The following is a 27,060-nucleotide window of genomic DNA, read 5'->3' as shown; positions in this document are numbered from 1 at the left end:
TAGGCGGTTCGCACAGAGTTATTCCGCCAGCAAAACAGTGGTATTAATACCACCAAATTGTTATACGCTTAAGAGTATGAAAATATCTTTCTAATAAAAACGAGGAACTATTTAGTTAAAAAATACGATTTTCAGTGGTCCTTAAAAAATGATCGCAAATAGACTGTAAGTATTCTTAATCATGCAAAATTACAGTTCTTTGTGTTGCAACCTTTCCTCAAATTATGATAGTTTTTTTGCCCACGATTGCAAACTATTTGACAATAAGGGAGGCACTTGCCACCCTGGCTAGCACACCTAATCCCAGGAGTGTAGCCATCACAAAATTGGAGAGATGATAAATTAGTATCGTTGGTTGGATGGTTGGTTTATGAATCTTTATCCTCGAACTGAAAAAACCTCGATAGGTTATTCTTGATAGTTTCGCATACTTGTAGAAGCTTTTGACGCAGGGCTGGTTACCGAGAATGACAGAGTGAACTTTCCGATTGTTGAAGCGTTGTTGCCGGAGAATTATTATTTCATCCATTAAATGCCGCTGAATGGAGAGCAGTCCTTAACGTGCGTTACTCAAGCGCACACCCCGATAGTCAAACCAGCGCCGCTTGATGTTGAAGCTTCTTGTCACAAAGTCACGCGCTAACCGACTGAGCTATCATGGCGGTCTGATATCAGGGCGGTCTGGTAAATCCTTGCGATGTGTCGCTGAAGGCGAAACACATAGCTAGTTGCTTCATATGTTTGGCCGAAGCGTTTTTTTATAAGTTTGGAGGCTTTTACGACATGCATAGGCTACTCATTACTCAACCCTTTATCCATATAATAACAACAGTTACCGTGTATAGCGCCACATCCTCAGGCCAAAATATATGCGGATCGGCGCTGTACATGACGATGGTAATAAAATATACGATATAAATTCAGTCATAATGTTCAGTGAAATAGAATGTCTTCAAGCGAGTTTTAAATTCATTTAAATTTTCAGCTTCTTTTACACAAATAGACAAATAATTCCAGCAACTGACAGCAACAGCCGGGAAGGTGAGATTCCCATATTGCCTCTTACATAAAGGGCTACATAAGAGCAATTGATGTTGACAACGCAAAGTTTTGGAAAGTTTATAATGTACAAATAAAGTGTCAAGATAACTGGGAGCAAGATCATGGAAAATTTTATATATTTTGAAGCGTATACGATATTTGATTGCTATACTAAAACCCAAGAAACCAAAAGGACCACCAGCCAGTGGCGGCTCGTCCATATAGAAACTGCAAAACTGCAGCACCCCCTGCACATTTCAGTATTTTATTTTTTTTATTAATTTCACGTTTTTTCTCGTGTTCTCTATAGATCCTACCGACTAGAAGTTTCATAATTTCTGGGTTTTAAAAAATATGATGATTTTTTAAGTTTTGTATTTGGCAGCTCTGAACTGCAAGCCCTGCAGTTGCGATCTTATAAAAGAAGAACAAAGAGAAATTGTGACGTCATATTTTGGCTCAGGTTGCTTCAAATCCCACAATTTCGAACTGCAAATTTTGCAGTTGCTGGTCACGTGGTCAGGCTAGCTACTGTTGCAAATACTGTTGTTTTCAAACACCATATTAGGTGGCTGCGACTGATGCTGTTACATGGTTAGACTAATGTGCTTTGCTTTCTTCACAAAAAGATAAAGCTTAGACTAGGTTTTCATTAGTGTTGTTAAATTAGCCTAAATTTAAGAAAAGCTCTACCAATAAATTTTTGTGGTTACCAAACCTGGTTGATTTTTTATAAATTAAATGTAACCTAGGTTCATTGTTAACTTACGATAATAAGTTAAGGCCAAAGGTCACATGCTAAAACAGCCTATTTAAACTTGATGAACATCAGGAAATTAATTGCTCAAATAGCCTCAAAATTCATGAAATACCACTAAAATGAGGTAAAATTTATGGGGGTCATGTCCCTAGACCCCTTGGCATCGCGCCTTTGGCGCTCGCTCTTTCACGTATAGGCTACCTCCGGTTGCAGCACCCCCTGCTATAAATACCACGAGCCGCCACTGCCACCAGCTAATCTTCGACCCATTGTGCTCCTCAATAGCATCAGAAAAATCCTCTGCATCATCATTTTGCATCAGATTAGAAACAAAATTGACAGCTTCACTGGACCCTTCCAAAGCGGTTTCAAACGTGGCAGAAGCTGTGCTGACATTATCTGGGCACAACGCATGCTCGCCGATGTCAAATCTCGCTGCAATTTAGGCAATGTCGCTTTCAGATCATACTGGAAACTATGGAAAAAGAGATCGAAAATCCCATTGCAGTTGCGACTAAGATTGTACAGCGTGTGCTGCATCCCAATTATGATCTACAACTGCAATCAGGGCCCGATTAACCATGAGGCACACGAGCAGGCCCGTAGCCAGCCGGGGGCCAGGGGGGACCTTGCCCCCCCTGAAAAAAATTTTGCCCCCCCTGGCAAAATCCCAACATTCTCGAGCAACAGCTACCATTATAATGATTATTATAAATTATAATGATTAGCAGATATTGCTACATTTGGATCTAGCACTGCCGTTTGTGAGTGTGAATTCTCAGTGTTAACAAGGGTTGACGCTCCCACTAGACGGAGCATGTTACAACCAAGACAGGAAAACTTGGTGCTTATGGCCTTTGAACATTCTGTATCGAAATCTATCGATTTAGACTTGTTTGTGAGACGGTTTGCATCCAAACATCCGCGATTGCAATTGCAATAGACTAGCTCATGCAGTGGCGTAGCCAAGGGGGGGTTTTGGGGGGTTACAACGCCCCCTTTTGGCACGCGTGCGAAGTCACGATATTGAAAATGATGCTTTCAGTCTCTATGTCTGTAAAACAAAGTTTGCCTAATTTTAAACGAAACTGCACTTAAAGAGCGAGTTTTGCCAATACCAAACATTCAAATATCTCAGCCAGGAATTAGCAACAAGAAAACATAGAGACTTAGCTTTATTTCCGAAAAATGTCGAAGAAAACACGATCTTATCCTTTTGCTATGCTACCGGACAGCACCATTTTACAGGAATATTCATACCCAAATTTTTTGTTGAAAATGCTCTCGGAATGCACCAAATTCAAAGTAATTTTTCAAAATTTTCTGGGGGAGGCCCCCCAGACCTCCCGCCGCTGGGTTGCTGTGTTATGTTGGTCATTGTAATATGGTTGCCGTGATTTAACTACCAAATAAAATAAGAGACCAGTGTTGGCCTTAACACTAATCTGATATATTGCAATTTTTGTGGATATCGATATTTGAGAGGTTAAAATGCCAAAATCATTTCAATTTTTTCGGCCCCCCCTAAAAAAAAGTTGCCCCCCCCTTGCTTTGTGGTCTGGCTACGGGCCTGCACACGAGGCACAGGCCTCAGGCCTCCTAGCTTTGGGGGCCCCCAATTTTTTTACCTTAGTACCGTAGGCGTCAATACTTTTATAGGTTTCAAGCAGTGCCGTGTAAAGGGGGCCCGGACATCGGGCCCACCATTTCAGGGGCCTACAAATAATAGATTTTTGCGTTTCAGTAAAGTGTTTTTTGAGTTGCTAAAGTTCACTGCACGTACTTGCCCATTAAGAAGATGATTTAGGCCCTTATTATACTAAAACATCTCAAATTTGGGCCCTAACTACAATGAAACATCTCTGAAAACAAAGTTAAAATGCGATAACGTTAGTAACATGATCTGCAGAAATGTATTTAACATATAACAGGTTTGATGCAATTGAATATATGAATTCAAAAAGGGCCCAATTGCCACAAAGTGTTTTTGGCACAACTGTTTTGATTATTTTGGTCATTTACATTTGTGGTGAAACTCGATAATGGTTATATGCTTAAACATACTGGTAAGAAGCATCATACCTAAAAAGTTCACTCAGTGAGGATTCTGTGGAGAAACTATAAAGAAGTTGAAGTGCAATTGCTGTAGCTGGGCCCATTTCAAAATCAATGTGAAAATGATAGGGTATTTTTTATGTGTTTACCGATACGTTTGAAAAATTTGGCTGTTTTTTTTAAGTATCATTTAGTTTAGAAGACATTGAAAGAAATCGGAAAGCACAAATAGTGAAATAAAAAAAAAAAAAAAAACTGGAGGGCCCTTTTTGAATTCACATATTCAATTTCTTTTCATTGAAAGAAATCGGAAAGCACAAAAAGTAAAAAAAAAAAATTGGGGTTAGGCCCTTTGTGAATTCACAGATTCAATTTATTTTTACCAATAAAAGTGTTTTGTTTTAAAAAATTGTTAGATGTAAGCAAAATAGCATTTCAGGTAGTTTAATTATCAATTCATTTTTAACATTTACATACAATACCATAATTATAAATATCCTTGACTAGTGATGTTGCGAGCAGGAAAAACCTGTCCTGTACTTTTAGCAGAAACGTTCTTCTGTATTTACTTTTTCTGAATATATGCACATGAAATTGCTCTTATCTTCAAATACCTTATAAGCCGGGCATATCACATGTTGTACGGTACAAAACAAAAATCATTCTTAACACAAGGACCTGTTTATTCTTGCCACTAACCTAGGCTACCATACCCTAAAAACTTTAATTAGACTTGAATGCCTGCATAAAATTATGAAAGCTTTGCCTTGGAATGAAATAATGTTGAATAAAAATAATTGAACACCTGATTCTCAAAACGCTTTACACTGCTTTTGTTTACAATTACAATGTTTTTACCTTGGTTGACAGAACAAGTAATGTTGCCAGATAAAAAATAAAAATGGGAAAAAACAATAATGTTACCAGATGACCCAATCTGAATGGAAATTAATAATTTCTACAGTTTTGGTTTTATCTGCGCGGTACCGGGCGGCAAAGTTCAAACAGTCAAAATTTTGTACGATGGTATTACGCGTCGTGACCGATATGATTGATATGTTCCATTGCCAGTATTTTTTTTATTAGAAATTGTTAACACTTTTGGCTTTCATTCTGAGCAAAGGTGTAGCTAAGAAATGATAGACTTGTGTTTGCGGTTGCTTACACTTGTGTTGTTTTCTAAACTGGTGAGAAAGTCTATTGAAATGAACCACATTTCCATGTCGGTGCATTGAAAATATACACAATATTATAGGTCTGCTTGACGATAGAGGGCCCAAAATTATTCTGGCCCCGGGGCCCACAAAGGGTGTAACACAGCACTGGTTTCAAGGATCAATTAATAAACTCTGCTAGTTCAAATTCAAATGTAGCATATATTTTGCTAGTGTTTCCAGTATGAAATTGAAATGAGCTCAATTTCCAATCTGTTAGAGAGATTTTTCATCCAATAATTTTTGTAACAAGTATAAGAGTGTTCATACTTTTGTTTTGTTTTATTATCTTTATCCTGCATTGCGGGAAAGCGGACTTGAGCGCTATGCATCGGTGTACGCCTTCCGACATACACCTGACCCACGCTGCAGCCGACTGCAATGTCTGTTTCCGGTTGTCTACTCTAGGCTACTTATGACTTAAATTTGGTACTACCTATTACTCGAAATCGATCATTAGGTAGAGACAATTATCGTAAAGTTTCTTGCCCAGAGAAACAACAGCAAGTGCGGGTGGCTGGAGTCGAACATGCAGGCTCTCGACTGCGAGCCCAACGCGCTAACCACTCGGCCACTGCTGCTCAGGCATACTGTTAGAAAGTTGTAGGTAAATTGGCTAAATTAATATTTATGAAGTTATAGTTTTGCTTGAACTATTTGTTAGCCCACATTTCATCATTCGCAGGGACTACATGGTATTGCATTGAAAGCGATTGCCAACGAGAGCCCCTAAACTTAGCTGTGCCTCGGGCCCCCGTGAGCCTTAATCAGGCCCTGACTGCAATAGCTGGTCTGTTACCAAAAGCAAGTCTTGAAAGATTGGATGCCTGTCATCGAAGACATTTACGTGTCATAGCCTAACTGGTGATACTTGGCCAAACAGTCTTATCTCGAACAAAAACCTCTACAAAATATGCAACAGTGAACCATTATCTTGCAAGATCTCCACCATGAGATGGAACATGTTTGGACATCTTCTGAGACTTCACCAGGACTCACCTCCCCAGAAAGCGCTTGAATTTGCGATAATTGACAGCAAAAAGTACCAAGGCCGAACCGGACGTCACCGTACCAACTTATTACAACTGCTGAGATGTGACATCAGAAAAGCTGGCCTGGGATCCCTGCTCAGCAAATCACATCTCCATTCTCCATCGATTGCAAAACATCGCAATAGACAAAACAGAATGGAGATCCTATCAACCTTGTTGAAAGACTGATCGAAGCCAGCGGCTGTCAAACGATTTGGCTACACTGGCGGCGAAGACAATGTCTAAAAAAGAATGTCTAAAAAGACATTACGAAAAGACATTACGAAAAGTTTACTTTTTGTAATGTCTTTTTAGACATTCTTTTTGAGTCAATAATACTTTTAAATAAATAAAAAAGAGTCAAAAGGCATGTAAATTTCACTCTGTGTGGAGCTACATGCAGGGGCGCCGGAACGATTTTTGACTGGGGGGGCAAGATTACGAAAAAGCTACCTGATATTCGTCAGTCAGGCGCTGTCCTACAGCTAACGATTTTCGATGTCGCCAATGTGAGCGTTTTCTGCTAGCTCTGCGCCGTCGACTTTCGAGCGAGAGACGCGCTTTCGATTTTCGCTCGCTTTCCGCTGGCAACGCGCAGTCGAGTTTCGTCAGATGGTGTTGGTCTCCTACGAAAGGCCGAGCTTCGCGCTTGATTAGAAAAATTTCGTCATCATACCGTTTAGTTGCGCTTGATTGAAGTCACGTGCCATTTCAAACACGCGGTTGATTTGATTTGAAGAGCCTGTTTGTCTGATTAATTGTCTTTTGCGCTTGCTCAGTTATTGGGTAGACTGCTGCACAATAAACCTTACTTTGCACTTAGTTTGCTGTACCCGGTTATGCCTACAGCATGTAAGAAAGTGTCGAAAGAGGGAACTGTGTCCTAGTTTATTGTGTTTTAACCTTAATTACATGAAGATTTAAGCAAGCTAACAAACGCTCTCTTTTTGATCTGGAAGAAAAGTTAGAAGCAGATGCGGATGTTTTGGCAGCTATTGTAAGTCACTGTACTCATTTGTTATACACTTTTATGCCACAAGCTACATGTGCGGTAGGCCATGTCGGAATAGGTACATGCAATCACATTCCGACATGGCTACACCAGCCTTATGTCATGCAACAACCGATCAGTTAAATTCTAACATGACGTGTTGACAAAATATTTGTTATTGCACCTATAAAGTAACTGTTGTCATATTAGTTACATGTTTGTTTTCGCTTTGCAGGTGGTAACTACAGTAAATCATACTCAAAAAAGATTAGAACCTCCCAGACAGCAAAACCCGTCATTTTTACATTGATGTGACGTCTGCGGACATTGAACCAATGTAAAAATGACAGATTTTGCTGTCAGGGCTTTTAATTATTCAACTGCTCAGTTTCAATTTTTAAAACTTGTTTGCTTTGCTCTAAACGCTTCCACATACATTTTGTGTGCAGAAATACTTTAGTTTGTAAAATAGAATCATGTTTATTAAACCAATTTATGATGATTTTTAAAGAATAACCTAACGATTAACCAATATACGGTAGCGCACCCAGAAAAAAATTTAGGGGGGGGGCTAATTCAGAAATGTCGGCCGAGTGATTTGGGATAATAGTGACAGTAGGCCAATGCCCATCAGTGCCGGTCTTTGGGGTGTGCAAACCGTGCGATCGCACAAGGCCCGCAAATTAGGGGGCCCGCAATCTACTCAGAAAATGCAGTAATTTTGTTATTTCCAATGGAAAAATTCAACAAAGTGAATTCAACAAAGGAATTAGCAACAAGAAAACATAGAGACTCAACGGGTGCAACCTTTTTTGTCCCCTGAATATTTCGTATCTTGAAAAGATCGAGAAAAAACAACAGAGCCGAAGTCGCTGATCGGAGTTGCCGCAAACATTTCAACATTTCTCTTGATCTTTTCAGGGGACGAATTAAGTCGAAATTTGATTTTGTTACTCCGGTTTCAGGGTACGGAATCGGGGTAAGAATTTTTTAGGGGACGAAATAGGTTGCATCCAAATCAACATAGAAACATAGCTTTATATTTCCGAAAAATGCTGAGGAAAGCATGATCTTATCCTTTTGCTATGCCACCGGACAGCACCATTTTACAGTAATATTCATACCCAAATTTTTGTTGAACATGCTCTCAGAATGTCCCAAATTCAAAGTAGTTTTTCAAAATTTTCTAGGGGAGGAACCCCAGACCCCCCGCCACAGGGTGGCCTTCGGCGATGACGCCGTCAGGCTTCGCCCGCCGGCGAAAATTTTTTTCCCACGAGATTTCTGAATCATTTACATATTTTGGTAAAAGTGTCTATTAAAACCGTGTGAATGCAACATTTTCTCGTTGGCACGGTTGGTTCAGTGGTTTCATCCTTTGCCTAGAGATCGTGAAAACGAGTGTTCGACGCCCGTCGAAATCAAACTTTTTCTTTTCTTCAAATTAATTTTTGCGGTTCACAAAAGCTTTTTAAAAAAAGTAGGGTTAGGGAAAGCTTATATTTTATTATCATTGCAGAATTTCATTGGCAAATAGTTATTTCACAATCTGAATCAACCAATCTCTCAAAACACTTTCGGAAAATCTTACTTTTAGAGTGACTAGAATCAATGAGACAAAAATTTTGTGGGAAAAAAAATTTCACCGACCGTAAGACCACCCCCTCCCTTTTCAAAATATCTAGCTTCACTACTGAATTGGATCATTGTCATTGGGGCCAGCAAAGTATATTCCGTACAGGGCCCGAAATACCCTAAGACCGGCACTGTGCCCATCCCTTTGATTAATATTTAAAGGCACTCACGGCCCACTACCCACCGGTTTGCCGATACATCAGGATTCGTTCTCTCAAATCAGATTAGAAGTTGGCCTAGTGAACCCCACGCTATTAGAATCATCAACACTCTCATCCCTACGTCACGTTCCCTGTCGTGCAATTTTTTTTGTAGTTATTTATGTAGTTGCCTTTTCCTAATGTAAATTTACCTTCAAAAAGTTGAAATTTATTGCATTTATTAATTATTTTCTGATTCTTGATTAGGGCTTAAAATTAAGCCGAAAACGTTTGACTGTTAAAACTATTTGTACGGTATAATTATGTGAAATATATTGTTATAATATTCGGGCCTGTTGTGTTGTTGTGTCTTATTCATATCTAACCTGTAAGCAAAAGGTGATAGCCTAGCCTACATAGGGAACATACAAAAACTTTATTTTTTGTGGCGAGTTTGGGGGGGGGCTTGAGCCCCCTTAGCCCCATGCTGGGTGCGCTACTGCCAATATATAGAACGTGTGGTTGTTTGGTTTGAGTTCACGATTTAGACTTCGCTTGTTACCTTGTTCAGTTCTAAACTGACTATTGAGTAACGCGTGGATGTTCATTTAGCAGCGATGGAAAATAACGGTTGGAAGAAATGATTGTACGGAAACTGTGTGGAGAGTTATGCGACTTTTAATGAATGACGATCTGGCCGCTCAGTTTACGGTAAATGAAGTGGAAAAAACGAAAAAACTGCCTTTCTTGATCTGAAAATAAAAAAGTGTTATTTGGTAAGTTTGTATTTATATAATTGTATATTTAAGTAGTTTTACCAGCTACCGTCAGTAATAAGTGCTGCAATGCTATTGCTAACACCATGAATACTACAGAACAGTACGATGGTGGAAAATGCCAGGCTTGTTTGTTTTTATGAATGGAAGTTAAATATAAATCAAATCAACTGAGGATTGACAAATTGGAAGATTTATCAAGGAATGGAATATTTTTCTGTAATATAAACGTTAAAATGTGACAACGTCCTGTAATATATCAGTTTCTACTATTTAGCCCTGCCTTCCCAATATCACATGCGTGGTTGTTGTTGCAGGATAAAACACGGGTTTCAGCAGCACCTTATCACAAAAGATGTTTCAATAATGCTGAGTATTATCACTGATGAATTATATTAAACCATCTCCCCCACCGATGTGACGCTAACGTAACGCTTTACATACCCCCCCCCCCCCCGTCGCAAGCGTTACGTAATATTTGAACGTTCCCTAATTACATTTTTTTTAATACTACCCGTCTTGCTACGTCATAGGGGGGTTTATACAGTACATTTAATTGTAATGAACCCCACTTATGTCCTCATGCAGGTTAAGGACACTTGCCATCGGTTCGATCCCTAATAATGAGTTAGTAGTGTAATTAAGTTGTTGTTGTGAGCGAAATTGTTTTCACATAGAGCTCATATTGTATTATTACAGATGTGTTTCGAAGGCAAGCCAAGGCGACGGACAAAGTTTTCAAATCTGCAGTGAAGCGGTATTTGAAGGCGGCTGGTGACAGAAATGAAAAAAAAAGAACCGGGCAAACAAAACTTCCGGCGCAGATAAAAATTCGGACGATACATGAACGCTATCTGTTTTTTGATTGTCTGTTGACCTTTTAGTGTTATCTTTTAACATCTTGCTGCGAATTATTATTTTTGCGTGCCTCTTTGTTCAGTTTGCTTCCTTCGTACAGTAGTTGTATTTGGGAAAATCTTATCCCGACAAGCTATTGCCAAACACTGTTGTGCCGTCTATGCACTAATATTAATTCTTGTGGTGAAGTCGAGTTTAATGTTATTAATCATTTAATTAATATCTTTAATGTTGTTATTCAAACGTGTTTTCGGAGGGGTGTTTTGCCGCCAGTCCTAATCCCTAACATTACCCCGAACCAAAGCTCTTTGGCGTCAAAACGACATGTTCCCATTTTTTTTATATTTACCTAATGGATGTCGGAACGCAATAATTACTCATGATTGTTGGTATACTGCATGTATCCTACGTGGATGTTTGAATTTTGTGCTATCTGGCTTTGAAGGTTGCCAGCATGACAGCCACAACAGATGTGCAAACGAAAATGCGTTATGGTCGTCGTTCAGGTGGCCCTTCCCTATAATTGTGGTTGCCGTGCTGGCAACCTTCAAAGCCAGATAGCACAAAAAACTCATTAATTTGAATTTCCCTGCTGGCTACGTAATAATCTTTATTACATCATAGAGTACAGTGGAAGCAATAGTAGTGTTCTTGATGTTGCTGTGTATTTTCTTCCAGTGCTGTGATTTTGACGTATTGCAATACCTATCATATAATTATGCTTATATAATTATGATACTGTCGTATGTAGTACACAATTGGTTTCTAACCGGGAGTAAATTTTATTCACCCCTACCCTAGGCCTAAGGTAAATCTTGCAAGCAAACATTTTAATCAAACTCATTATAGTTTGGAAAACCAAGAAAGTTTTTTTTAATAGAATTTTTTGCTTAAAAATTATTGTTTCGCGAAAACTGTCAAAATTCACTTAACAGCTGCTGGGCTTTTACAAATAATCTCATGTTTATAGTCTTTAGCTTTGCTCTCACATGGCTTGGACTTGTAAATTGTTCTGTTATTTGTATTACAAATGATCAGAAAAACCGCCATTCATTATTACTGAAACATTTTTTAGCATTGTGTTACGAAAATGGAGCTGTGGTAAGACAGTGTATTAAAAATCTTCATTGTTTTTGTTGTTTTACATTCTTGAATTGCGTCTCGCTTTTACCACAAAAAGACAATTAATACACGAAATGCTTCAAAAAGTTTTAGTGTTTTGTTTTGATAATTTCGCAAACAACAGCTGCTGCTGGTGGCCGAAAAAAAAAGGGCTTCAGCAGGGCGACACTCGTCAGTCTAGCGACAGCGCGCGCAGCCGCAAAAACGTGCCAGTAAGTTTAGCGAAATTCGTTGGCGTACAGACAGCGCGCCGTTAACTAACTTGAGCGACTTTCGCGATCGAGGCGCTTACGCACAGCCGACTTTATTGTCGAATTTCGCCAGCGTTACGCCGGCTATGCCATGAGCAGATCGGTGGCGGCTGGCTGGCGATTATCGCTGGCGCGTCGCCAATAACTTCGCTAGCGTGGAGCTGGCTAGACGCCAATCTTTGCGCAACGTCTACCTACATGGCTAAGGAAGCATTGATTGTGGATGAATAATGAACAACTGGTCGGATATCGAGGCAAAATTCCTAGTCATATGTGACATCGAAACCAAGGAAATATGGTATAAAGTTCTTTTGGCTGTGTGAAGCCACATCAGGTTTTGCTCTAAGTGGCATTCTTTATTCCGGAAGAGAATCCGAATCAAAAGAATTGGCTCCTGACGGAAATCTTGCAAATGATATAGTGATGAAGCACGTTTTAACGTTCGCGTTTTGTCGCTTTTACCTTTTTCTACACCTTTGCTATGTTGACGTGAATTGTTTTTGATATCATGATCAGAAAGATAAACAACTGAACTGACATGACGAATTCAAGCACGTTTCAACTTTCGCGTTTTGTCGCTTCTACCTTTGCTATGTTGACGTGTATTGTTTTTGATATGATGGTCAAAAATAAAAATAACTGAACTGACATGACGAATTCAAGCACGTTTTAACGTTCGCGTTTTGTCGCTTCTACCTTTGCTATGTTGACGTGTATTGTTTTTGATATGATGGTCAAAAATAAAAATAACTGAACTGACATGACGAATTTTAATTTAATAGTTCAAACATTTTATTTTTATTCCTTTCTGCACGACTTCAACGTTTAGCGACGTTAAAACGATGTAAAAATGGCAATTGCAATTAGGCTACGGTACCCAATAATTTCCTTTTAAAAATTTCAAAAACTCGCCGAATAGGGCACTCGCCGAAAAAGGCTCTCGCCGAATAGGGAACTCGCCGAATCGGACTAGTCGAATCGGACTCGCCGAATCGGACTCGCCGAAACGGGCCATTCCGGGATTGTGGAGTGGACACTCTTGATAAAAATTGTGAAGAATTAAATTGCTAAGGAAAACAAATCGTTGACCGATGGTTATAAATTACAATTTGATAAATGTTGCCAGTAACAACGTATTTCTCATAATGAGAGGCAATGGAAAAAGTAATAAAAAACAGACTTTTTCAAACAACTTAGCTTTCACCTTGCTCAAACATATGTCAACAAAAGAAAATTTGCGGGAGAAACTAAACTACTTGAATTCTTTTATGCTTCTTCAAATCACCACTATAAGCAATGCTTTTGTTGCAAACATCACATTTGTATGGTCTTTCACCAGAATGAATTGTTGCTTCAAATGACCGCTTTGTGCAAAGTATGTACTAATGTACTTGTTGCAAAAATCACATTTGTATGGCTTTTCACCAAAATGAATTCTTTTTGTGTCTATGTAAATTACCACGATATCAAAAGCATTTGTTGCAAACATCACATTTGTATGGCTTTTCACCAGAATGAATTCTTTTATGTCAATGTAAATTACTATTATATCCAAAGCATTTGTTGCAAACATCACAGTTTTATGGCTTTTCACCAGAATGAATTCTTCTATGCTTTGTCAAACTAGAACTATTTGAAAAACATTTGTCACATAATATGGTACATTTGTATGGCTTTGCTCCTGAATGAGTTCTTTTATGTTCTTTCAGATGTCCATGGTTTGAGAAACATTTGTTACATACATCACACTCATAAGCATTAGAACCAAAATGAATTTCTTTGTGACTTTGTACAGCAGACTTTCTAGAAAACCTTTTATCACATTCAGGCGATTTGTTATATCAGCAAAGATTCTTCCTTCATTTGTTTTAAAATCAACAATATCTTTCAATTTCACAACAATTTCCCCTGAGGTGATTCATACTTTATAAAAGTCACACCTTCAAAGGTACCACTGGTATACAATACGTCTGAAAAAATGAAATAGTTCCAGAAAAACACGAAAAATATATAGGTTCTGTTTGAACAGAAAATTAGTTATTGCCAATATACAGATATGAACAACGAACTGACAGATTGTCTACCGGCTATTGTCTACAGGTAGTGATTCCTACTTTTTGAAAGGTGAATGTCATGACAGCAGATCATGACATTCACCACTACCTAACCCACTGGCCTTCACACGAGGCGCATGGACTGAGGGTCCTGGACGACAAGACTGTTGAGTGGATGATGACTTCCTGCTTCCAATCTAGCATAGAAAAACCTGCTCATACGCAGTTGTTGAATTACGTTTGAAATATTCAATGAATGAATCATATAATATTACAATACACTTTTGGAAACTGTAAACAACACACAGACATAAAAATCAGCAAATCGGCACAAACACATAAAATTACATCATTGTAATTTTACTACAGCATAGCAGCCATCAAACATGTAAAATCACAGACAACTATGGTAAACGAAAATATAGACTTTGACACAGACATAAAGTTGTTGTTAAAAAGTGTAGAAATTTGATTTGGGTTACAAAAATTTTGTAAAACACAATCTTGTTGCTGCAAACGACATGGTATATCTATGGAATCAGTTAATAGTAGCCTGTAGGCTACCAGATAAACTGTTCTTGAGTGTTTATTACTTTTTCCTTACAATTACCTTGTATCATAAGATTATTTAGGTAGGCGGTTTTTTGTGTTTCCATACCCAAAAAGTTAGGCAATTAACTTATTATAACTTATCGTATAACGCTGGCTATCAAGAGATTTTTACAAGACAAATTAACAATCATTTCCAAATGATTCTGGTGCCCAACTAAGTAATTCCATACCAATACGCCGCCAATGCTATGATTGGTCAACATTAGCATTGTTTTTGGAAGCTTAAACTGTATCAGGTAGCTTTCAAGTTGCTGCATTTTTGTCATTAGCATAGCTGGCAAGAGCAACTGCAACAAGTATGAGTGCTAAACCAAATGGGTCTAGGTCAAGACAAGGTTGATTGAACATCGAAACAAATTTATGCTTCGTATGCGAAGAGTAGGTATTAGGGTGCATCATCTCCCCCTTATTTTTTAAATCAAAGTTGTGCCATTGAGAAATGGTGTCCATTTTAGGTCAGATTCAGCCAAAAAAATTAATTATTTTAATGTTGTCATACAAGTTTTTGCATTATTTCCATCTTGGTGTAAAGCAAGCCTGCTGTTATTTGCTGCCATACCCAGTTTTCAATTGAACAGATACAGATACACATACACAACACACACTGGTAGTGTGAAATATATCAACACATCAAAAACACGTTACTGTCTTAGTACAATGTGAGGAATACATGATTACATGTGCGTGCTTGCTTATCAGGAGATTCTCTTGGAATAAAAAAGTGTACAAAAATGAATGGTAGATACAATATCAGTATATAATGTAATGAATAATGATGTATTGCTCACTTGGTAAGACAATTGATAAATCTACCATATCTTATGTAAGTGGCTTTTTCCTTAAGTTTGGCCCATTGGATCTGCTTTTCTCCACCACTTGAAGTGTATTCTCCAAGTGTTTTGGTATTTTAACTGATGGTTGGAAGTCTGTGGCCAACTTAACTCCTCTCTCTGAGCAGTCATTAACAACAGTAATTAATGCTGATTTTTTTCTTCCAGCTAAATATTGTTCATCTTTTGGTCACTCTTTAACATCTCTTTTTAAAAAATCTGTTTCCAACTTTACCAGCTTAAAAAAGTACGGTACTATGAATCTTCTCCCATCAAGTCTGCCAGGGAAGATTTTTCATCAACCAGCATTGGAAATGTTGGCTTTCCATTACCTTGTCTCTTTTGAGGGACTGATGGAGCTGATTCCTTTACTTTTAACAGAGCTTGAGCAAGTTCCCATTTCTCTTCATCCTTAACATGGTCATCAAACAGGTAAAATGGGACCATCTTTTCAGTCAAGTACCACAAATGTAAATGGAGCTTTTTTAAAGCACTTGACGCTGCTATTGCATCAATCTGTTTGTATTGATGCAATGTTTTTATCATTGCTAGGTCAGCCTGTGGAGCAGATATTGCAGAACCACAACGAAACCACCAAGGAATGTACAATTGTACACATACAAAAGAAACATTGCATATCTATTCAGCTTTTTGGTGTCCTTGGGTTGTAAAATCAAGCATCTTCTGGCATTATTTGGATCCATCACTTTTTCCGCCTCCATAGATAGCAATGAAAGCTTTATTGCATAAATCACTTTAGCCATCCATCGAGCTTTATGAATTGCACCTGATTTTTTGAATTTGAATGGCTTGTGTGGGAGGGGTGTTTGAAAACTAAAAAGAAGTAGTTGTAAAAGCTCTTCATAGTCCGCCCTAGGGATATCACTGCTATCATTTTTAGTCAGCAGTTGAGTAGCAAGGTCTGTAGCATCTTTTCTTTGTTTATTTAGGAAATCCATTCCACTGGTTGAAATGCACTCGGCTTCACTGAAATAAGGAGGAAAAGATAAATTATCTTGAGAAACATGGCTAAAGAAACTTCGAAAGTTTTTAAATATTGTGATCTCTGGAGACTTGGATGTTTCAATTTGCAGTGCATCAAAAACACTGCCAGCAATAAGTTCGCCAATGTGCTTTCTGCAGGCACACCATAACAGTGGTTTGCTTAACCGGTCTTGCAGTTCCACACAACCTCCTGACCACAGACCAGTGTTTGTAGATGTAATGTCAAACACCATACTTATGGTCCCATCCATAGGCGCCTAACTATTTTTTTGGCCGTGGGGGCGAAAGCGTGTTTCACCAGCAGCAACGTAAATTCAGCGAAATGTCATGCAGATGGATGACGTAATTATGTCGTCACACTAGAATTGCTTTTATTGCCACACTCGGAGTTATCGCTACGTTCGACTTACCGTTAATTATTATAAACAAAACTCGACCAAAACACATGCTATGCGTCTGCGTTGGCTAGCGGTTGATGGACTGCGATTCTTTAAGCTAAGCACAACATAAAGTTTAGCAACGAACTAGATTTATTAGCATGAAACAAGAGACGAAAAGGTTTACTAAAAGGTATTTTCTGTAAATGGAATGAAAATACTAACTTGATCATACGCTTGAAAATATACCTGTTGCAAGCAAAATCATTCATGTTTACATCAATTCAACAGCACGTCACGTTGAATAAATTTAAAAGTTGCCGACATCCGTAAACAGCCCTTGAAAAATAGTTACGGAGAGACGTTTGATTAAGTTTTCGACTTGACATTGCTCCCTTTTCACTACAATATCGCAACTTATGGCTGACCAGCTTTCAAGTTCCAATTCGCTGTAATACGCCCGTTTTCGTGTTGCAGATGAAACAAAAGATGCGCATATTCCACGCCTTTGGTCGGGTTTTTATGGCAACGGTCATAGGCGCCGACTTTTATTTTTGCACGGGGTGGCGGATAGCACAATATGGCAACCTAAAAATTTCCAAACTGCATGTTTTTGTTTGATTTTTACTAAGCGTGTTTCGTAGATGCAATTGTCTTTTCACACCTGATTAGTAGCTCCACAATTTACAAAGCAACTTTAGAACAAAGCACAGGAGGTATGTCGTGAATTTTATTGCTACGTTGCTGCTCTGACACTTAACATTTGGCAAAAGTATTTTTGCGAACAGCAGCTCTGTCAATCCAACTGTTAATCAACTGGTCAAGTTGTAACCGTGAAGCTTCAGCTTGATAAACATTTAAAATTAGGACGTGGTTCAATCGCTGTTGCGTCATGGTAGATCGCAAGTAGGTTTTTATGCGCCTGAGTGCACTAAACGATCGCTCCGCCTCGCAGGTGGTGAAAGGCAACGATAAGTATATTTTCACAATGCAGACCACGTTTGGAAGCATTAATGAAATTGTTTCATTGCTTGCAAACAGATCAAGCAGTTGCGACATAATTGAAACAAAAATCTGTTTTTGGTGTTGAAAACTTTCCAGCTGTTGCAATTCCAAACGCAGAAGTGTTGGGTTTATGTCATCTTTATATGTGGCAGCGACATTTTCAAAAGCAGCTCTGTTCTCTTCCGATGCTTGATCCTTGGAAAGCAGAACTGTTTCCATGTCATTATCGTTATCATGTCCTGCTGTGAATAATGTGACAAAAGTGAAGAAGAACACTGTTTAAAAACGTCTAAATAAATGCTTTGGGAGTAAGCATTTACGGTAGAAAAAAAAAAAAACGGTTGCTGTTGCTGGTCATCGAAAGATCTTGCAGTACGTCCACCACGGCCACGCGGCAAAGATGGCAACTGCAAACCCATATCAACAGCTGATTTTTTACATGCTTCGAACAACGCAGATGCCTCACTTTATGTTGCTGCATTCCAAGAAACCGTTGATGATACGGCTTCCAGTAATTCACGTACCTTTCCGACATTGATCCCACGTTTCTGAACAGCGATATGTACAGGGCTTAAAATAAGCAAAAGCTTTTGCAGGACACGCAAGGAAAAGTAAACGTCGAAACTCTCCATGGATAAAACATGGCTAGTGGCATTGTTTCGAGTGACAGCATCCATGCCATCTTCTTTCGATGCCGTGTCAAGCCAATCTAGTATGACCTTATACTGGTAAAGAAAAGCATTTACGCTGGGAGCTGCTTTTCGAAAATTGCATTTTTTTAATGAAATTTGAAAATGGATAATTGGATATTCATTTAGGGGGTGGAGTTATCAATCATCGAGATAATTTTATTTCCAAGTATTTTATAGCTGGCATAATTTATAGCGATATTATGAGCAGTTTAAAAATTTTCAAAAAAGATTTTTGAGGGAGGCAATGGAAAGATCGTATTTTATTGATTAATAAATCCCATTGTAAACCTAACAAATGTAACAATGACTTATGACAAGTAACAAATAAAACGATCGCAACAACAACAAGGAAAAAACTCGTAGCCACGTGTTGTGTAATCTTCACGTAGCTTGCTTGATGTTACGCGAGTATCATGCTTGCGACAAAACAATCATTTTCTTCGCAATACTGTATTGGTTCACTTCTTGCTTTACGTTGACTTGAAGCAAAAACCAATGACCAAAAAAAGATTTAAACGTCCGTTCAAATTATATTTATTTGCAGTAAGTAATGTAGCCTAAACGGGGTGGCTGCCACCCCGCCACAGCGGTTACGGGGTGGCGTGGCCACCACGTAACCCCGAAAGTCGGCGCCAGTGGCAACGGTCGTGTGTGCGCCATGCAGTTTGCGCGAGTCCATTGTTGCGTTGATTATGCCACGTGTGCGCAATGCGGTTTGCACCAGCCCTTGTTACGTTGGTTAGTGGTTACCTCGGGCCGAGACTTCAAGTTCATTTTCACAGCAAGCGATTCACTGCCGCGACAATTCTCTGCAGAGGTTTCGACTTTCGAAATCGACATCGAGTCTGTTTGCATGCGCATAAAGCTAAACGCACGCTGCGTCAACGTAGCAAATTATGTTGTTTTTGGGTGCATTCAACATCTGATGACATTGAATCGACGCAATATGGTAGATTTTTGCTATATCTCAGGCAGCGAAATCAGTCATTTTACATTGATTCAACGTCTGCAGACGTTAAATCAATGTAAAAGTGACAGATTTTTTTGTCTGGTGTGGGATTGTAGCATCGCTACTTGTTCTAGTGATAATTTAGCGCGAAGCTGTTGCGGTTTGCATTTAAAAATGTTTTCCTGCTGCCGATCGCTAGTTTATTTATTGTTTTATGTATCAATGCAGCATAAAAAGTTGCTCCCACGCATAAATATTAGGGTGCGGCTGATGCCCCGTAAAATTTAAAACTTGATTGTAGCAACCCTAACTTTTTTTTGGAAGTGAGGCTTGGTGTACAAAGCTTAAATATGAAGTTTCAGCAAAATTAAATAAAGTCCAGGGGGTCCAGATTGCAATCAAACTTTTATAGGATTATCAATTTTCCCAAATTTCAATTTTGACATGAAATTGAGCGATTTATGTTTAAAAAAAAATTTGAGTGATTTTTATATGTTCATGTGATACCAGCTAATTTTTGTAAATTATTGCAAATTATAGTTTTTATGCTGTGAACTGCAGCTTAGATTTCACTTAGACCAGTGTGTCAATTTAGGGGTAATTTTACATACTTCGTGCAATGGAATTTCTGAAATTTTTGCAGAATTTTGGCAAACTTTCTAAGTTTAGGCAAAATTTGTGAAGCATACTTTGCAAAAACTTTCAAAAATGGTGTCTTTGGATTGCAAATTCTTTGAATGAATACTCTGTTCAGAACAAACCATAACTGACACTAGAAAATCAGTGTTTTATACTTTTAATGCCATTTACCACAGCGCTGTGTAGGCTTTAACCATAATTTAATTTAATATAAGCACTCCTTTGTTGCTTTTGAGTTAAAATTTAGATATTACGAAGTGACATTCTAACATTTGTGTTTCAGTACTCTATGATACATAATTGCATATCATTTCACCACAGGTTTTCACCTTAAAAAGAGTCCCACATGGTGCCTACATGCAGCCTAAAGTAAGGGTCGACCTATATCTTCTTGAAGTTGTATACAAGCACCAGTTTTAATGCCCTGTATTACAGCTTGTTGTGTCAAAAACAAGAGATGTAACAAAATCTTTGCAATGCTAATCTTCAAGCAACTGCATAGTAACTTTGGACACAAGTACTCCAGCTGTTTCTCTTGAATGGGTTAAAATAATTACTGGAACACGCAACAATTTAATGCCACCGATGCCAGATATCAAAACTCGGAGCCTTTCATCTTGCTTTTACTTGCTGGTTAAAGTCTCCAGAAGTATTCCATCCTAATGTAAAGCACCAACAGCAGGTGGTGACCACGCGGAGAGAATTTTTTCTGAAATATGTTGTGCTGTTTCAACTCTGTATCTGGGTGACTGAGATGGATGGAGATTTAGCTTTAAAGCATCTCCAGAACAACCTTGAACCATAAAATGGAGAGTAAGAGATAAGGCAGTTGGTGTAATGCTGTTTCTGCAGAAACTAATCCTGGAGATTTCATTATGTCATGAGGAAAGAACATGGCTGTTCCTGTTTTTGATCTTCTTTCATGAGAGCGTTTTTCCTCTATCTCACAAATCATTGAAGATGTGCAATGCACATTGTGCATGGCTCGTTGTCCACGTCATCCTCAGCTTCTAAATCAATAGCATTATTTATTCCATCAACTCGGGTCTCCTCCTTTGCTACTCATCTATCTTGCTGTTGTCGCCTGGTACTGATCTTTTTAACTTTTGCTTCTACCACTCTATCTTTTCCAGCTATACTTGCTTCCCGGTTGTCTTGTATAATGCATACTGATAAGGAATAGCATGTCTTCTTCATTGCTATTTTTTTCATTACATTGCGTGGCCAGAAAGGAAAGATTTTGCTAAGCTTTTTCTGAAATTCCTGTATATATTTTAGTGGTTTGCCTTTGTCTCTCTTAATCTTCATTTGAAATTCTTGCTTGTAAAAAGAAATTATTTTTTCTGACATTTTTTTCTTTGCAACTGTAGAAACGTTAGCTCACAATTAAAACGTAAAAACTTGTTCAACTTTACTGTAATTACCTGCCTTCCTGAAAAAAAATTTTGAATTAATTTGAATATCACTTGCTTGTAGGTTGGTAACTTGCTACGTTTAATACCTTGATCTGCTTTTGTGGTAACCGTAGCGAGTAGAACATACCGAGGGTCATGTTGTGCATGAGAAGACATACCAGTAGCCTAGCAAACTTTTTTCGATTAAATAGCCTATCAACTGAATACAAACTACACGTATTGATTCTGGACTGTATTCTGCAATTGATAAATACGATTCTATGAATATTTCACCACATAGCATACTAAATGTCTAAGGTAATTCACCATTCCTAAGTTATCACAATTAAAATGGTTAGGAGCCTTGTCTTGATATAGGAGAAGTGCTCTAGTTCAACCAATAATTTAAGTCTGACTCTGCAACGACTCCTTACATTTAACTTTTTCTGAACCTGGGAACAATGCCCTAGAAATGATCTGCACTTACTAGACTGAAACTGGAGGTATTTGACTGAGCTAAACAGTGGTAAGTCATTTTGAAGGTATTATGACATCACATAGGCATGTTTCCACTTTTAGCGATTCTCAAGGTAAAGCTGACAAGTGGTGACCAGGAAGATTTCAGTCACTCACATTTAATAAAAGTTGTGTGTTGTACTGGTTAATACACAGACTATGTTGTTCTACTATTTAATACTTGCATTCTCCAGCAAATACATCAAGCATAATTTTGCAATAGGTTGTCACATTACCGTACTTCTCAGTTTGGCTGTCTGCTTGCAAAACCTTACTTGTTGAAAAATAGTATGGAACATAATAATGGATGACCTTAAATACAGAATTTACCATGATAAATGAAGGACTATGTAGCAGTGTAAAACTACCCGATTATGGCAAATAAGTACCCAATTTCTCAATTTTCAATTCAAATCTGGACCCCCTAAACATTTATAGATTGGTCTTAAACTTCATAAATATTGTTTTTGTATCAAGTGTCACCTATAAAAAAAAGTTAGGGTGTTTTGATTCAGGTCGGGGCATCAGCCGCACCCTAATAAATATGCGTGGGGGCCTGGCCCCCACGGGTTAGGCACCTATGGTCCCATCTATAGAGCACTTCCATTCACGTAACAAGTCACAAGCGAAGTCACTGATAATGCTACCTACGGACTGCCCAACTTTGGGGCTGAAGGATGGCACACCAAGAAGTTTTGTTTGATGACCTTCTGATACTAAAATAGGAATAACTTCAACGTTTTTGTATTTGTTGTTAAATTCTGGAATGAGTTTAGAATTCCAATGTATGTTTTACAACAAGGGTGGTGTCCAATTTTCCTTGATGGTTTCCGCCATGTTAACATTTGTTTTTCTTTTGTATCGATCACAAGAAGCATATGACAGTGTAAATTTTGATAGTAACTGTGTGCCAGTCAATTCTTCTTTCCCAGTGTATGTTGATTCCATTATGATGCTCTGTAGAAAAGCTAAAGCAGATGCTGGAGAAATACCGCACCTTGTCATAGTTTCAAGAACTGAATTTCTTGACAGGATATCATAAAGCACCTCAAGCAGTGCACCAGTTTATAGGTTTCTCCTGTGAACCTCTGGTGCTGTGCTACAGCTAGGCACATCGTCCTCAGAGCTTGCACCATCAATTGATGATGATGAGCATGGAATATTCTCTGATGGGACCATTTCAAACTCGCTTCTTGTTGCAGCATTCTTCCTTTGAACTAGTTTGGCCTCCTTTTGTTGTTTTTGCTAAATTTTTACTAAATTTGATTTGTCATAACTTCCAAGAGTTGCTGTTCGATCTCCCAACATTGAAGTCAAAAACAGTCTATCTTCTTCATATGTAAATGATTTTGAAAGTGCGTCAGGTGTTGTAATAATGAAAGTTTTGTTCAAGAAAGTGTCATGTTGTTTCAAATGATGCTTGAATTTTTCAGTTTTCCGTAATGTTGATTTTGTTTTTCTTGTTGAGTTATCTTTTTTTACATATCGAATTAACTTCTTTTTTGCTGCTAGGTCTGTAATGAGTCTGTCTTCCAAATTTGCTTTGGCGTAATATACTTTCACTTGCTGTAGTAGGCTACAGCTTCTGCACTTTCCCATTGACTTAGCTTTGTAAACTGCTGGTGGTACTTCATGCATCGAATTACTTGCTTGTTTGTTGGAAGTTTAGCTCCTTTCAAAACTGCATCCTCAAATGATATCTTGCCACCAAGCTTGTTGTTATCATCATTTATAATGCTCTATTTGAAGTCATGAAAGCACAACTTGCAACAAAATAAACAAGAAGTGTGCTCTAGAAATTAACAAGATTGATAGCCGTGCTTAATTACAGTACATGCTTAATTACAGTACGGGTACTTATCCTTGTAATAGAATAAGTTCAATAGTTCAAATGTTATGAATTTATTGAGAATGACTGGAATACTTTTGAGCAGTCTTAAATTTAACCAGCCAGAAATCTACAAGCGACTGGAAAAGTCACCATGAAGATTGATTTTCATATTTTTCATATTACACATGAACATACAAACCCTGTCACAAAATCGAAAATTAAAATTCACATAAAATTGCAAGTTTTAGGCAGATTTGAATTAAATCAAGTAGTTGCGATGATGTTGATACCAAACACCATTTGTCTATCTTGTTTGGTTTTTAAGTTATTGCGATTTTAGTGCTGCGCGGAAACAATCGGCCACCCCCACTAGTGGGGAACAAACCGACGATGGATTATGATGATGGTGAGTGAAGCGGATTTGGGGGTTGCGGAAGTGGTGGTCGGGGGGTCCCACAACCCCCATAATTTTTTTGGCTGAGTCTGACCTAAAATGGACACCATTTCTCAATGGCACAACATTGATTTAAAAAATAAGGGGAAGATGATGCACCCTAGTAGGTATATACACATTTTATTATTATTATTATTTATTTGCGTCAGACAAAGCTGTCCATATCCAAAAAAATAAGGAATAATACACAAACTGCAAATGCACAAAGGTCACAGAGAGCCACTTTAGATGTCGTCAGTTTAAATTCTCACTAAATAGGCTATTTACTGTTACACATTTACTGTTATACAACTCGTTTAAAAAAACACTCAAAGTCCTCAGCTAATGAATATTCTTGGTTGTCAATGCACTCAATATAACTAACCATAAAAAGTTTTGTTATACATTTGCTTATCCGGTTTTCAACTATATGGCTTTGTGAAGCAGAACTCAGTACATTGACTACATGAAAAACAAACAACATTGAAATCGATTTTAGCCTACGCCCTACGGTACATGAAATATTTTTCTCTACACAGAAGAAAAAAATTATATGTAAAGGCTGTTTTCATTTTCATTCAAATTGGAGTCGCTTCTTAAAAAAGTTGGGGAACACTGGTCTGAAGGATTATTGCATATCTGCTATTCCAAAAAAGCTGATTCTTTGATCACATCATGAAATTTCAATTACAATTTGGTGGACATAAGATTAAACTTTCCATCTCATTATACATTTATGTACTTTTCAGTCAGTGCTTTCTGAAAAAGGATGTGTTGATACTGTAACAAAACCTTCTGTTACTTGCATCATATTTGTATGGTTTTAAAAAAATGATTTTTTTCCATTATATTTCAAAGCACCAGAATAAGCAAAGCATTTATTACAAACATCTTACAATTAGTATGGCTTTTCACCAGAATGAATTCTTTTATGCCTCTTCAAACTACCACTATGTGCAAAGCATTTGTTGCAAACATCACATAAATAGGGCTTTTCACCAAAATGAATTAAGCTATGCTTTTTAAAATCACCATTTCGTGCAAAGCATTTGTTGCAAACATCACATTTGTACGGCTTTTCACCAGAATGAATTCTTTTATGAACCTTCAAATGAGAATTTTGGCGAAAGCATTTGTTACAATCGTCACATTTATATGGCTTTTTACCAGAATGAATTCTTGTATGATCGTTCAAATGACTACTACTTGCAAAGTGTTTGTTGCAAATTCCACATGTATACGACTTTTCACCAGAATGAATTCTTTTATGCATCTTCAAATGACTACTTTGAGTAAAGCTTTTGTTGCAAACATCACAGTTGTACGGCTTTTCATCAGAATGAACTAATTTATGCCTCTTTAAATGACTACTTTGTGCAAAGCATTTGTAGCAAACATCACATTTGTAAGGCTTTTCACCAGAATGAATTCTTTTATGCCTCCTCAAACTACCACTATGTGCAAAGCATTTGTTGCAAACATCACATGAATAGGGCTTTTCACCAAAATGAATTAAGCTATGCTTTTTAAAATCACTATTTCGTGCAAAGCATTTGTTGCAAACATCACATTTGTATGGCTTTTCACCAGAATGAATTCTTTTATGATCCCTCAAATGAGAATTTTGGCCAAAGCATTTGTTACAATCGTCACATTTATATGGCTTTTTACCAGAATGAATTCTTGTATGATCGTTCAAATGACTACTACTTGCAAAGCATTTGTTGCAAATTCCACATGTATATGGCTTTTCACCAGAATGAATTCTTTTATGCATCTTCAAATGACTACGTTGTGCAAAGCTTTTGTTGCAAACATCACAGTTGTATGGCTTTTCATCAGAATGAACTAATTTATGCCTCTTCAAATGACTACTTTGTGAAAAGCATTTGTAGCAAACATCACATTTGTATGGCTTTTCACCAGAATGAACTCTTTTATGCATCTTCAAATGACCACTATATCCAAAGCATTTGTTACAAACATCACATGTGTATGGCTTTTTCCCATAATGAATTCTTCTATGCTTAGTCAAATTAGAACTATTTGAAAAACATTTGTCACATATGGTACATTTGCATGGCTTTGCTTCTGAATGAGTTCTTTCATGTTCTTTCAGATGTTCGTGGTTTGAAAAACATTTGTTACATACATCACACTCATAAGCATTAGAACCAAAATGAATTTCTTTGTGACTTTGTACACTAGACTTTCTAGAAAACCTTTTATCACATTCAGGAGATTTGTTATCAGTAAAAATTGTTCCTTCATTTGTTTCAAAATCAACAACATCTTCCAATTTTACAACAATTCCCAGGTGGTGATTCATACTTTTTAAAAGGTTATAGCTTAAAAAGTACCACAAGTAAACATCTGAAAACAATTAAATAGTTAAAACAAAATTAGAGATGTAGCGATACCAATATTTTGGCCGATACTTTAGTGTTACAAAAAGAAGCAATTTTGGTATTTACAAGGAATTATAACAAATGGTAAGTTTTAACATATTTGCATACAACTATTAAAAAAAGCTTTGAAATTGAATTGGCATAATTTATTAAAAATTGAAGAATCCCATAAGTATATACACGAAAGAACACAAAAACATAAAAGTACAACATTGCAATTGTACTAAAGCATAGCAGCTATCAAACATGCAATAAAGTATAGTCGTTGATACAATGATACATAGTCATACAGTTGACACAAAATATAGAAATCTGATTTGGGTTACAAACTATAAAACACAACCTTGTAAGTACTGTAAACGATAAGGTTACCAAACATGACTTCTAAATCTCAAAGCACATGCATTTACAACTGCAAACATCGAACAATTGCATGACATT

This window comes from Aplidium turbinatum, chromosome 1, assembly GCF_918807975.1.
Source record: "Aplidium turbinatum chromosome 1, kaAplTurb1.1, whole genome shotgun sequence".
In the NCBI taxonomy this organism is placed as follows: Eukaryota; Metazoa; Chordata; class Ascidiacea; order Aplousobranchia; family Polyclinidae; genus Aplidium; species Aplidium turbinatum.
Note: the sequence above shows the minus strand (reverse complement) of the source record.